At 37.0% G+C, this 15,746-nt stretch overlaps 1 long non-coding RNA gene across 1 annotated transcript in view; it reads left to right on the top strand.

Annotated features, from left to right (window-relative positions):
* Window positions 1-1,247: 1,247 nt before the first annotated feature.
* The window catches only part of LOC103884294, a 38,396-nt gene continuing 23,897 nt past the window's right edge, over window positions 1,248-15,746 (top strand). Inside the window, exon 1 of the long non-coding RNA XR_002521988.1 lies at window positions 1,248-1,429. This is a non-coding gene — a long non-coding RNA (uncharacterized LOC103884294). The remainder of the gene's footprint in view (window positions 1,430-15,746) is intronic.

The raw sequence follows: 15,746 nt of genomic DNA, 5'->3' as shown, positions 1-15,746 counted from the left end.
ATTTACTGTAAAACCAGAGCTGGTTATGGGGGCCCTGTAATCTTCATACTTTAGAAAGCTGAGGCAGGAGGATCACTTGAGGGGAGGAGTTTGACACCAGCCTGGGCAACATGGCAAACTCCCCCACTTTTAAAAAAATCTTTAAAAATTTAACCAGGAATGGTGAAACACACCTGTAGTCCTAGCTACTCAGAAGGCTGGTGTGGGAGAATCACTTGAACCCAGGAGTTTGAGGTTACAGTGAGCTATGACTGCCCCATTGCACTCCAGCCTGGGCAACAGGGTGAGACTCACTCTCTGAAAATAATAATAATAATAATAATAATAATAATAATAATATCAGAAAAATAAAGAAACACAATTAGACTGGATTCCATTCATCTTTATACCAAAATAATAATACAACTCAGTTTTAGAAATGTATCTATTTATTGGAAGAAAGATCACACAAATGCAAAAATGCTGGCCCCAAAAAATTCATAATGAGTCCCAGAGAACCAGGTTGGATAATAATGTAGTCCATACTACAAATGCTGGAATTATTGAGTTAATGCTTTTGTACCAAAAACACAACTCTCTCTATCATCAGAGATCTGAAACTCTGTGTTTCAAACTACTCCTTCAGAGAAATACTTGTTTATAAAGGCAGTATGCTTGTTTGCTGAATATTGTCTATTAACTCTTGATAGCAATATACTATGTACTCTACACTAACTAAATCTTTGGAAATGAAACATTAGAGAAGTACAGAAAAACCTAGTAAAATTTCCCTTTGTTACAAACCAATGTGTTTCTCTTTTCATATAAAATTCTTCTTGGATATTGTCTTTTAAGTGTTGAAAATTGCGAACATAATTCAATAATCAAGGGAAATGATTGCATAAATGTCCTGGATTGAGGCAATTTAAAGCAGCAGGTAAATTTAATCCCATATCGGATACTCCACAGGGTTGACAAACCTGTATTTTACTTACCCCGAGGAGTCTGAAAAGAATTGATGGACAAGTGAAAAACAAAATAAAATGGCAGTGCCAACTCTCTTTCTTTTTGCACAGTGAACCAAAAAAGATTTTTGATTGATTAAAAAAGGCTGGCTACTCTTCACTCACAGCTGTAACACTTAAGTGAAAATGAATAATAAGCCTAGAAAAAAAAGAGGCTATTCTGCACTCTTCTGATGCATTGATAACTACCTCTCTCTTTTTTTTTTTTTTTTTTTTTAACTTTGTTTTCCTTTATTTGTCTGGCTGTTAGTGTATGTATCTGACAGAATCAAGAATTAAGGCTGATTATCTGTTTGATGAGCTTTAAAAAGAATGTTTGGCAATGAATTTTCTAACGATAAAACATCCTTGAACTCTCATTTCAGGTGCCCAGGAAGTCCTGGAACTGAGTCCTGGGGCAAAGTTCTGGAAGGCGGGAAAAGAAGGTAAGAGTGTGCCGAGATTGCTGTGTTATAATGAGGCGTGTGGTTGAGAAATTTGTGAAACATCAATGTCCAAAACCAAAGAGGGGGACAGCAAAGAGAGTCATTATAAATTTGCACAAACATCCAAGCTGGTGAGCAAAAGGTAGAAGCCAATTTAAAGCTAAGATACTCCGGCTGGAGCCTGCAGGAAGACATACATGCCTTACATATAAATTGCTGTCTAAACTGAGAGAACCCACAACTATCCCTCAGAGCCATGCATTCACTCTACACTTGTTCTTTCTACTCCTTCCTCCTTTTTTCTCCCTATTTCCCTCTGTGAGAGGCAATATTACTTCATGGATAACAAAGTTGACACCTAATGAATTGTAGCCCAAGTTCTGACATTTACTGGCCTTGTGTAGTTACCTAACCACCATAAGCTTCTCACTATAGCTTCATTTGTTAAATAGGCAGTTGAGGAGTAAACACCTTATAAATTTATTTTAAAGTTTAAATTTGATCACTTGTTATTAGCATATAATTTTTTTTTTTTTTTTTTTTTTTTTTTTTTTAGGAATCAAGGTCTTATTCTGTGGCTTGACACAATAGAGATGCTGTGTAAATATTAATTGCTTTTTGTTACTGTTGCACTATTTGACAGGATGAAGCCATATTGACTTAAATACAGAATACTTAAAGTCTTTAAAGTTTTATTTCACGTGGGAATTAATCTTTGATTCTTTACTTCCCTCAAATTTCCCATTCAATGACTTTTTGAACTCACTAATATTTATCAGAAGTAAAATTGTAAATTCCAATGACTCTAATTTTACTAGTAAGTCCTGGGATGTAATATATAACTTTGGAAAATATTTACCGTGTTTTTCTGTCATCCAGTTTATTATATTTAAAGTCTTTTCATTTTAACAATACGTAGTTTAAGTAGCTGATTTTACAGAACCTGAGAGTAAGCCAGCATTATAATAAATGTCTCAAAATAGCTGAACTGACATTTCAGACCATTAAAAAATAATATTTGACTGGGCACGGTGGCTCATGCCTGTAATCCCAGCACTTTGGGAGGCCGAGGCGGGTGAATCACAAGGTCAGGAGTTGGAGACCAGCCTGGCCAACATGGCAAAACCCCGTCTCTACTAAAAATACACAAATTAGCCAGGTATGGTGGCGGGGCGCCTGTAATCCCAGCTACTCGGGAGGCTGAGACAGGAGAATCGCTTGAACCCGGGAGGCAGAGGCAGTGAGCCAAGATGTGCCACTGTACTCCAGCCTGGGTGACAAGAGCAAGACTCCGTCCCTAAAAAGAAAAATAAAATAATAATATTTTCAGATGAATACCAAGCAGGCTAATAACAATATTGGTATGGTTACATTTAAAAATCTATCGTTAAAAAAAATCACTCTGAAATAAATGTAATACTGCTACAGGGGTATCTATGTCTTCTATAATTCAATTTTTATGCTTTTGTTTGTTAAAAACTTTAGAACTCAACATTTTCAATGGAAATAAGATAAAATGTTTTATCTTGTTGCTTAACTGTGCGTAAACAGAGGAAGGTCTGAGAAAGACAATGCAATGTGCCATTCAAATACAATAAGCTTAAAACAGAAAACGATGCTGGGCCGTAGATGCCCCTCTATATTGTTTCATTCCCTGTGGCTACCACTTAGCATGTTCCTTCTATGTCTGTAACTCATTAGACTTTAGGTCTGCTATATTTGTCTTGTCATTCTCTCTTGTACACTCCACTTAGCTTTCTTTCTCACAGTTCCTGGCACCAGTATACCCCAACAAGTGTGTTTTGGAAGCATGAATTAATCCAGTGCTTTTGATCCTATATATTGAGAACCAACTATGCAGGCAGTGATTTAAGAGCTGGGGCATAAGACAAAGAACAAAACACACCAAACCCCTGCTCTCAATGTGCTTACAGGATCATAATGAGGGAGTCGTGGCCTTTGTAATGCCAGGTGGCATCCACCCATGAATAAGATTCACAAGCCTGAGTGTAAGGGGACGTCTCTCATGGAGCCCTGGGATGCCAGGAGCTGTGAGAATTATCTCTGCAATGGGCAAAACAAATCCTTATTGCACTGCTCCTCTTCCACATACAGAGTATTCTGGGAGAAAAAGCACAAATGCCTGGGAATTCAATTTAGATGTCCAAAAGGAAAAAAAAAAATTCAAAAAACTTTAAATTTCAAAGCTTCTACTCTATTTATGCAGAGTTAAGGACAGGGTGCTGATATACCAGGGGGTTGTTGATAGCATCCATTTTTTTGAAAACTAACTGCAAATAAAATTTAAAATCTATAAGAATTATTTTTACTGCACAGGCTGGCCTCAAAAATTAGTGTAGAAAAGAAGGATAAGGAAAATAATTTAAATGACTCTGCATGGTAATGCGAAATATGTACTCAATTCGTGGACTGTGGTAATGCCTTTGAATTATGTGACCTATGGGAAAATGGTTCTCTTTTTTCTATGGTTTCACAGGATATTTGGAGAGTATATGTAAATGAGAATGAGTGTGTATATGAATGTTTGCAGTCATGCTTTGCACAATAAACCAAAAGTTACTAGGAAAAAAACAATAAGGAAACATACATTCATCTCGCACTGGCCACAAGACTTACATAAGACTGGACCTATTTTAGTGAGTGTTCTCCAGAGAAACAGAATCATCGTGTGTGTGTGTGTGTGTGTGTGTGTGTGTGTGCATGTGTGTGTACATATATATCTCTTATTGGTTTTCTCTTTCTCTGAGTCTCTCCCACTCGCTCTCTTTCAGTCTGAAGTTAGCAAGCTGATGAACCTTGAGAGCTGGTGTGTAGTTCCAGTCCAAATCTGAAGGGTTGAGAACCAGGAGAGCCTATGGTTAAGTTCAAGTCTGAAAAGCACCAGATTCAAGACCCGAGAAGAGTACATGTTTCAGTCCAAGTTAGAAGGCCAGAAAAGGCCAACGTTCAGCAAAGCAGTCAGGCAGAAAGGATTTCCTCTCATGCAGCCTTTTTGTTCTATTCAGGCCTTCAATTGATTTGATGAGCCCTAGCCACATTGGGAGGGGCAATCTGGATTGCTCTGTGTACTGATTCAAAGGTTAACTCAAGCGGGAATACCCTCACACAAACTCAAGATAATATTTGGCCAAATGTCTGGGTGCCCTGTGACCCAGTCGAGTTGAAACGCCAAATAGCCATCAGAGACCCACTCTTGGACTGTTCTGTTAAAACCTTTTCAGATATTCAAGAAGAATTTCTCAGAAACCAGACACTGTGCTCTGCGAATTAGTATGTGCCATTGTCCAGGCAAGGAAGTGGTTGAGATCCTAAAGGGATACCAGGTTCTGTGCATAGAGGGTAAGGTGCTCAAAAGAGGGGAAAGGGGGTGGGAGAATTTGCAATATAATGGACTATAGGAGTGCCAACTCTCTATCTTTCTTTCTGTGTTTTTTTTGTCTTCCCGCTACCCCCACATATCAGTCTTTCCTTCATAATATAGCAGAAAATTGTATTAAAAAGTAGTGCTAGGTCTAGCCACAGCTCTTTCTCTCTTTATGTGTCTTTCTGCTATCCACACACATCAGTCATATATTAGTGACATACTATTATGAGACTGAGGTATAGGAATGTGTGACCTTCATGTATCACCTCTCTGCTGAGGTCAGTATCATTATAGCTGCATCCGGTTAAAGGAGGATGGTGGTCCAGACATTCCTGGAGAGGGACTGGAACTGCCGATAGGAAGTAAAGCAGTGGGAAGAGACTGATCAGCAGGGAACCTGGTGGCACTACGAAATATCTCTGGAGAAGGTGTTATATAAACCTAAACATAGGAAGAAGAAGGTAAACCAAAATAGGCATATGTGTGTAACGTAGGTTGAGGTAAGGAGAGATAGACATTTGAATTCATTTTGACAGTTCACTGGCTTGCTGTAAAATAATTTGTACTTGGCTCATTCCCAAAACTTCTCTGACAGCAAAAAAAAGTCCAGTTCATGTTTATATACACAAAGACTGAATCTGTGTCTGTGCATTTACTTCTATCTGCACAGTGGGTGTGCACTCAAAATATAGATGAGAAAAGGATATACAGAACCCTTCTTTCTTTAAAAGCATAGATTCTTATCCTGTTTTCCATTCTCCTACATAGCTCCGTCAGTTAGTACAGTACCTGTACCATAATATACACTAAATAAATCTTTCTGGAAGAAATGCATGAAGGTGGGGTGCCAGGGGCTATGATGATTTACATCTTAGTCTTTTTGTTTTTGAGACAGAGTTTTGCTCTTGTCGCCCAGGCTGGAGTGCAATGGCAAGATCTCGGCTCACTGCAACCTCTGCCTCTTGGGTTCAAGTGATTCTCCTGCCTCAGCCTCCTAAGTAGCTGGGATTACAGGTGCCCACCACCACACTCAGCTAATTTTTGTATTTTAAGTAGAGACAATGTTTCGCCATGTTGACCAGGAGGGTCTTGAACTCCTGACCTCAGGTGATCCACCCACCTCGGCTTCTCAAAGTGCTGGGATTACAAGTGTAAGCCACAACGCCAGCCTACATCTTAGTCTTTTAAGAAAATCATATTATCAATGCCTTTGTAAAGAAAAATAAGACTGATTGGATTTATTTGTCTAATCCGTCCTTCATGAGTATCTGGATATTTTAGAGGAAAACAGCCCTGACGGAAGCAGTAATAAGTATTTTCCTGTGAGCACAACACACATCTCATTCTAAATATACTTGATTTTTAGCCAGGGTTTCCAGATTTTCATTTATCTTTACTTAAATTCAAATGTGTGACTGAAAGCTAAAGGTCACTTTATTTACCAAAACCAAAATGTCAATAAATAAGCATTCTCTTTCCTGCCTCTTCAAATCAGCATGCACAAAACATCACACAATGCTGTAAAACCAACTCCACAGAGATATTAAAGGAAAGTATTAATCCATACAAAATATGTTAATTCCTCAACTACTTAGCCCACAGGAACACAAAGGATAATGTGTCAGGAATCAAAAACCCTGTATACTAAATAATCCTTTCAGGAGTCTTACTAAGCAGGAATCCCTGGGAATAATTGTAGTAATCCAGGGCCAATGTGGCTAGGAAAGAGAACACGTGCGCTGTAAAGGCTGTGGAACCTGAAATACCTGTGTCACTGTAGTCAAACTGCTTTAACCCTCTGGTCCTTTTATTTTACCACCTGTAACACTGGCAATAAAACTTACCTTAAGAATGATTGATCTAAATTAGAATAGGACCCCTGGAAATGATGGGATTTGGGTAGGCTACAAAAGCTAAAAAATATAAGCTGCAATTACCTATTGAATTTGGATATTGATGACGATGTGCTTATGATAACTGTGAGCATGGACTCTCTTGATGAATTTTCTGGTTCCCCTCTGATATGTGCACACTGTGGAACATTAATTCATTCTGTCATTCAGGAACTGTTTTTTGATACCCTGTGATGTATCAGACAATAGAGTAAATGCTGTGCAAAATAATGATAAACCATTACAACTTTAATTATTATAGACAGAATCTGTGTTTGACATTGAGAAATCAATGAGAAATTAGATTAACATGAGATCACTGTTGTGTTAAAAATCAAAGGGGTTTTGGGGACCACATAGGTGGTACACTGAACTCTGGTATCCAGGAGGAAATTTTCTGGTAGAAGGGATGGGCTGTTACAGTGATTGTCACTGGTGGTGTTAGAACTCAGGGTACAAATCTTAGAGAAAGTTTCCTAAGGTTCAAGTGTAACCTCCAATTCTCTGGCTTTTATGGAAGTTAGTAACAAAAATTCTTCTATAATGTGACTTTTAAAAGCATTATGAGAAAATGTGCATAAAAATAGGGCTTTTGGGGAAAATGTTAATAGGATTGTTGGGTGACTCCCAACCTGATACAAAAAAAATGATAGTGAAACAATTGCAATCCATATCAAAATACTAGCATTAAAAAAACACGCTAAATCCTATAGAAACAAACAAACAAACCACTCTGAAAAATATAGGACTTTGCCTTAAAAAGAAGAGGGAAAAGCAGCTTGACAAAACAAATTCAAGAAGAGTTGAGGTTGCTGAGTCATGGGGACAAGGTCAAAATGCAGGCAAATCAGGAAAATGACTCCCCAAACAGAACAGGTGGTCAATTGGAGCCATAGGAGAAGAATGGGCATGAGGTACAGGCCTGTTTTCCTCAATGGCTTGCTGGGCTCAGCTGATATTACACAAAAATTAACTGGCTGGGAAAAATCACATTTGAGCTAATACGACTTGTCCATTATGCTAACATCAGCCCCCTATTTATCAAGCACATGGGAGCTTATTCACATTGCAAAAACTCACACTGAAGCAGAAGAGACTGTTGAGATAGTTATTAAAATGTGATGTTTGATTCTGTGGAATTCTGCTCTGGGGCACATTATCTAGCTTCCCACAGTTCCTGGTACATTGTACAACCTTATTAAATATTTCTTAACCAAGTGCCCCCTTGAATACGTCGAAATTCCAGTAGTCCCCCGAGGTATCATGAAGCGGAAGCTGGTCTCACTGTGCACACAATTCCTTAGCTCACCTGCAAATGGTGTGTCTATCCTTTGCACTCTCTCAGCCACTTTTCACTCCTTTACTGGGAAAGGGTGTAAGTCATCTAAAAAGGGGCACATTTTTAGAAGAAAGATGGGGACCAATTACTTTTGCTTTACTGGGCACTATTTTCATACCTAAATAGGCAATTGCATGAAATCTTGAAAAGCAAGCAGTGGGCTCAGTTTTTGTATGTTCAATTATAAGAAGAGGAAAATATTGAACCTCAGGAATTTAAAGTATTTTGCCCAGTGACACTCAGCTAATGATGGTTAGAGTTAGAATATGAATCCAAGGGTGTCTTTCTCTGACATTTATACTCTTTCCCCTAGGTTTGTCAGTGATATATGACAGCAATAAAAGTTTTATTCACTTCAATGTCAATATGTTTTCTTTTAGAAATCAAAGTCTTACTCTAAAGTAACAAAGATCTGCGTTAGATTTTAATCATCATCTACAGTTTGAGAAGGAGGAGTGGTGTTCTTATAATACTTCAGTTTCTTAAATTTCATCCGCTTGGTCCCACTTAAAACAATCTCTGGGAAAAAGCTGTTTAGGGCCTTCTGTTTCAATGGACTCTCTCACCATGCAGGCCTGCGCTCTACTCATAAATAGAGCTGCTAAAACTTCTTATAGAAACAGAAATGGCTTATCTCAGTTTTTAAGAGCTTTAAGAAACCTTGAAGAGCTTTTAGATCTTATTTAGTTTAGTTTGTTTTTATAAACATCCTGGAAGTTTCCATAGTACTTTTTTTCAGTCGCAGAGGATATATTGAAAAGGATCAATTTGTTGTTTAGGACAGTATAACTCTTAACTTATGAAGAATCTGAATAAAATAACCTCACTTCTCTTGCATGCAAACACAAAAGGAACCTACTCTATGTGGAGTGCTATGGAATGAATATTTGTGTCCCTCAAAACTCATACTTTGAAATCTTAGCTCCCAAGTTCATGGTATAGGGAGGTGAAGCTCTTGGGAGATTAGGTCATGAGGGCAGACCTCTCATAATACAGGCCACAGTGAGCTTCCTTGCCTCTTCCAACATGTGAGGACACAGTGAAAGGACAATCATCTGTGGACCAGAAAGCCAGCCCTCACTGACACCCGATCTGTTGGCACCATAGTCTTGCACTTTCCAGCCTCCAGAACCGTGAGAAGTAAATTTCTGTTGTTTGCAAACCACCAGTCTATGGTATTTCATTATAGTAGCAGAACAGACTGAGACATGGGGGGCTCCAAGTCTAAGTTCTGTCAAACTTATTGGCAAAACCTATCTGCTTCGTATACGTTGTTTGTAAAAGTCTGGCTCTATTTCCCTAATATCTCCCTTATTTACTTATAGCAACAACTTCTTTTGATTTTAATATATTCATTCATTTAACTATTTTTTGTGTTGAGAATATAGTGGTAATATGTAAAACAACATGTGTTTCTTTTCTCATAGGTCATACATTCTGATGGTGATGTTAATGGGAAAGTTTTGGGGAGAAATGAAAAGAAATAAATGCATAAGTTAATTTCAAAAATATAAGTCAAATAATGATTAATTTAGCATCTAATTAAGTGGAATAATTAGAATCCAGTATCGCAGAATCTGAAAAGGGAACATGTTTTCTTGTCTAAATAACTCTGGGTACCATGGTTGCCAGGCTTGGTGGCTCACATCTGTAATCCCAGGGCTTGGGAAGATAGAGGTGGGAGAATGGCCTGAGTCTAGGGGTTGGAGACTGCAGTGAGCTATGGCCGCATCACTGCATGGGGCATGGGGGACATACTGAGACCTCAACTCTAAAAATAAATGAGTAAATTGTAAATATCAACAATTTTGAAAATATTGTACATGCTCAAAGACATTTTATTTGATTAGCTCTTACTAGAGCTTTCTTCTTAGAAGAGAAGAGTTCTCAGGAAATGGGGCACATGATGATTGTTTTAAAGGGTATAAGGGCTACAGAGTATCAGCTTAAGTGCTGCACTCCTCCATGGATTAGTACTGAAATGAAGAAACTTCCTTTGGCCATCTTGGTGGGCCCTACCACGGGGCTATAGTCTTATGGCATCTGTGGCTAATTGCACTTTCCAAAATTGACCATAGAAATGTAAGTATGGTCACATACTTCCCCAGAATTTTGATATTCTTCTCATCAAAAGATCAAATCTGAATGCTGTTCCCTCAAATAGGGATCATAATTTGATGGAAGTGACACTACGTAGATTCAATGGGTGACAAAAGGTGATACAGCTTCCACCTGGCTCTCTTCTCTCTTGGGACATAACTATGAAATCCTTGTGTTTTATTTATCCTGAAGCATTCATGCTGAAGTAGTCAAATGAAGATAGAAACAGATGCTTGAATAGCCCCAACTATTTCAGCCACCAGTTTGAATCTTCTTACAACTAAAAATATAAGTGAGCAAACCATCCTCAAGCCTCCACAATGCCCCAGCTGATGCTGAGTGGAACACAGATGAGATGCCAGAGTCCTGCCAAACTGCAGATTAGTGACCAAAATAAAGAGCTGTTTCAAGCTACTAAGATTTGTAGTAGTTTGTTATGCAGTCATGTGAACTGAAACACTTATGTAAAATATAAGTCAAGAAATTGCACTATGAGGCATGTTGTGTAATCTCAGTATATCCCACATAATTGAATGGGACCACTAGAAAATTGCCTATTGACTAATGAATGTGCTGATTTCCTAGACACAAACACACACACACACACACACACACACACACACACACCAGCAACAGATTTCTAGAATACTTCTAGTGTTCTTCTGAGTAGTTTTCTTATGTAACAGTAAAAAATTTAGAAATAGTAAATCAATTTTTGCCTTCAATCCATCGCCCTTATGTCATTTTGTTGGGAAAAATTCAACCTGTCTACCCATTGGTATTTCTCTTTTTTTTTTTTAGAAAAATTTCACTAAGGCTAATGTTTTAAAATTTATTACTTTCATTTCATTGAATATTAACAAATAATAATTTTAATATTCTTGGAGTACAAAGTGATACATGACATATGTATGAAATGTGGAATAATTGAATCAAGCTAATTAGCATGCCCATCACCTCAAATACTTATCATTTATTCCTCTTTTCTAACTAAAATATTGTACCCTTTGACGAACATCTTCCCATTTCTCCCACCCCCAACCACTGGTAATTGCCACTCTACTCTCTGCTTCCGTGAATATAATTGTTTTCAATTCTACATATAAATGAGAACATGCAGTATATGTCTTTCTGTGCCTGGCTTATTTCACTCAGCATTATGTCCTCCAGATTCATCCTTGTTGTCACAAATGACAGAATTTCCCTGCTTTTAAAAGCTGAATGAATAATATTCCATTAGGTATATAAACCACATTTTTAATCCATTTATTCATTGATGGACCTCGACATTGCTTCCATAACTTGGCAATTATAAGTAATGCTACAATGTACATGAGAGTGCAGATATTTCTTTAACACACTGAGTTTAAATCGTTTCCATAAATACTCAGAAGTGGGATTGCTGGATCATATGGTAATTCTACTTTTAGGTTTTTGAGGAACCTCCATACTGCTTTTCATAGTGGTTATACTAATTTACATTTCCACCAATAGTGTACAAGAGTTCCTTTTTCTCTACATCCTCACCATTTTCATATTTCATCTTTGATCTTTCATCTTTTTGATAATTACCATCCTGACAGTTGTGAGATGATATTTCATTGTGTCTTTTATTGGCATTTTCCTAAACATTAGTGATGTTGAACATCTTTTCATATATCTGTTGCCATTTGCATGTCTTCTTTGAGAAATATCTACTCAGGTTCTTTGTCAATTTATTTAACAATTCTTGTTATTGAGTTGTTTTATATATGTATATATAAATATATATATATAAATATATATATACATTTGATTTTAACCCCTTGTTAGATACATGGATTGCAAATATTTTCTCCCAAGCTAAAGGTTGCCAGGTTTTGTCTTTTCACTCGTTAACTTTTTACTTTGTTGTGCAGAAGTTTTTTCATTTGATATAATCCCATTTTTCTAGTTTTATTTTTGTTGCCTGAGTTTTTGGAGTCAAATCCAAAAAAATCATTGCTCAGGCTATTGCCATCCAGTTATTCATCCATGTTTTCTTCTAGTAGTCTTACAGTTTCAAGTATTACATTTAGGTGTTTAATTGATTTTTTCAATTGATTTTTGCATGTGGTGTGAGAAAAAGGGCTGGTTTTATTCTTCTGCAGGGGGATACCCAGTTTTGTCAATAACTTCTATTGAAGGGACTGCTTTTTTTTTTACCCATTGTATATTCTTGGCCACTTTGTTGAAAACCAACTGACTGTAAATGTGTGGGTTAATTTTAGGACTCTCTATTTTGTTCCACTGATTGATGTGCCTATTTGTATGCTGACTGGTATTTTAAAATTTTTCATTTTTCATTTCTATCATGTAAAGGGTCATTTATGATTGGCAGATTATAATCTGAATAATAATAAAGAGGGTGGTGGATATGGCAAATTAAATCCTTGGTTCTAATTATTCACCTCCTTCACTCTCACTCTTTGTCATATAACTGTCCAGTGCCAACTCATTGTGGGCAGGAAGACCTATCCTTGCCTTCTAAATCAGAACTTAGCCTTGGGATTCACAATCATTACGTGTTAGCAGAAGTGAAGTCATAAAATCTTGAAGATATCTTTGTATATTTTTCTTGTTATCTTGTACCTCTGTCATCTCCCTGAAAACATGCTAGTGATGACACGTTGGAGGTTTAGAGCTATATGCAGAGAAAAGCTGAGAGCATTAATGGCCCAGTCACCCCAAGCAAGAGCAACCTAAATAAGTTGACAGTCAGTCAGCCCCACATATGGGACTGAGCATGGCAGGAATTGCCAACCAAGAGCAATCTGAATCTCTTACTCCCAGACTCATGAGGTGATTAAGGGTTTATTGTTTAAAGCTGTTGAGTTTTGGCATGGTTATCAGGAACACTCATAATATGAATGTAATAAACTGTTTTAACATTACATTGGGGAAGAAAGTCTTGCTGGAAGAAAAATGGAATTTTGACTTGAGTAATAATTCAGCAATGTCTTTTTGGCATTTGTATCAGTATTTAAGATACCATGAAATACTCTGTAGTGTAATAAAAAATAAAATAGTGTCAGAGAATGGAGAGCACACTCAGAAATACAGGGTGCAGAATGTTCCAGAATAAGGAAACAAAACAAAACAAAACAAGATATGAAGTAACAGGTGGGATTTGGATCATTCTAGAAGTAAGAGGAATGACATCTAATGAGATTTGAGATTTGCCATAAGCATGAAAGTTGATAAGATGTAGACTTCATGTTTTTAAATAGACTTTAGAGCAGTTTCACATTCATAGAAAAATTGGGTACAAGGCACAGAGTTCTCACATACCACATTGTTCCATACATAAACAACCTTCCTCCATCAACATCATACACCAAGAGGTATGTTTGTTACTATCAGTGAATCTACATTGACACATCATTATCACTCAAAGTGCATAGTTTACATTAGGGGTCACACTTGGTGTTGTATATTCCCCGGGTTTGGCGAATATATAATGACTTGTATCTACCATTGTAGTAGCATACAGAGTGTCATTGCTCTAAAAATCCTCCATACTCTGCTATTCATTCTTCCTTCCACTTTAACCCTTGACAACCACTGATCTTTTTACTGTGTCCATAGTTTGGCCTTTTTTCAAGATATCATGTAGCTGAAACCATACAGTGTGTAGTATGTTCAGATTGACTTATTTTACTTACTAATGTCCATTTATGTTTCCTCTTTGTATTTTCATGGCTTATTTCCGTTTAGAGTTGAATAATGTTCTATTGTCTGGATGCATCACGGTTAATTTATTATTCACTTGCTGAAAAAACGTCTCAGTTGCTTCCAAGTTTTGAAAATTATGAGTAAAGTTGTTATAAACATCTGTGTGCAGATTTTTATGTAGACGTAAGTTTTTAGCTCATTTGGTTAAATACCAATGAATGTGATTGCTGGTTGCTATGGTAGGATTATGTTTTGTATTGTAAGAAACTGCCAGTCTTCTAAAGTAACTGTACCATTTTGCATTCCCATCAACAAATGAGTGTTTGTGTTACTCCGTATCATCCCTAGCATTTGCCATTCTTAGTGTTTTAAATTTTAACCATTCTAATAGATGTGTCTCAGTATCTCATTATTGTTCCAATTTACATTTCTCTGGTGGTACATCTTTTTATATGCTTATTTTTCATCAATATATCTTCTTTAGTCAGGTGTCTATTCAAGCCTTTTGCCCATTTTGGGGGGTTATTTTTCCTATTATTGAACTTTTAGAGTTCTTGATATATTTGAATCGCAGTCATTGATCAGATATATCTTTGGCAAATATTCTCTTCCAGTCTGCATCTTTTACATTCATTCAGCAAACAGTGTGTTTCACCACAACAGGAATTTTTAATTGTATTGAGGTTCCATTTATTAATAATTTCTTTCATTCATTGTCTTTGGTGTTGTGACTACATATATTTTAACTGGAATTTCTCATTTATTAATGTGGGAAGCTGAAACAATATGTTTCAAATGTTGGCATAATGTCATCTTTTCTAAGGCAAAAAGAGAAATAAGGAGCATGCAAAAGAAATGATCATCACAATTGCAATAAATAATATTTCTTATTTATTAAGTTTCTGGAACTAATTAAGACACTTACATTTAATATTTTATTTTATCCTCACTACAACCAATATAAGTGGTATTAAAACACAGAAATTGTTTTGTAAATTAGGAAGTTGGAAGCTCAGTTAGTGAGGTTACATAGCATTCCCAAGGTCATATAGTTGGTTAGTGTTAGAGCCAGGATTCAAACACAGAAAGCTCCAGGATTAAACCCAGTAAGGACTCTATGAAACCAAAGTATTGACTTAACTTCCTCAGGAAAGTTTCTAGAAAACAATAAGCAGATGGCCAGCCTTCCGAGATGTGGACATTGCTGGGTTCCAGTGATGTGAAGAAATTAGGCGAATGCATTTTTCTGTTTCTGGCTTACAGCCCAAGATACTGGAGCCTCCCTCCTCTCATACCTTCTTATCATTTAATTATTAACAGTCTTAGCTAATCATTAATTATGCACTGTCAATTATGCTTATATTATTATTTGAAATAGATACAATATATGACTGATTTGACTAAAATTACCCCCTTGTTTAATTGTCAATTTGCATAAATTCAGATGCAATGAGATGTTGCATAGTGATTCATCAGGCATTGAAAGCAGAAGCAACAACCTGAACGACGGGAGGCTCAGTCTCACAAATTATTGCCATTTTCATCAGGAAAGGAATTCCATTATGACTGACTTTCCTTAGTCTGAAATTGTGATGAGAAGTTTGCAAACTTGAGCCATCATAGGTTTTATAGGGTGACACTAAAGGCGAACACATATCTATGACCACTGGCAAGACATCTGTCCTGCACATAATTGAAACTTTCTCCTGTGCTGGTCCAGTGCCTTGATAGCAGGGCAATAGGTTTCCATGCTGGTGCTCTCATTATGGGAATGGCTGTCTGAATGTGATCCTTGAGTCTAGGGAGTTGAATGACTCACTTCCCCCACTGACTGTAAAGTGAAATTTCAACTGAAGGTGAGTGACGTGAACTAGCAAATTTGCTTCAAAGCTGTTTTCCTTTTGAAGT

This window comes from Papio anubis, chromosome 3 (genome assembly GCF_008728515.1).
Source record: "Papio anubis isolate 15944 chromosome 3, Panubis1.0, whole genome shotgun sequence".
In the NCBI taxonomy this organism is placed as follows: Eukaryota; Metazoa; Chordata; class Mammalia; order Primates; family Cercopithecidae; genus Papio; species Papio anubis.
Note: the sequence above shows the minus strand (reverse complement) of the source record. Positions and strands in the feature narration are given on the sequence as shown.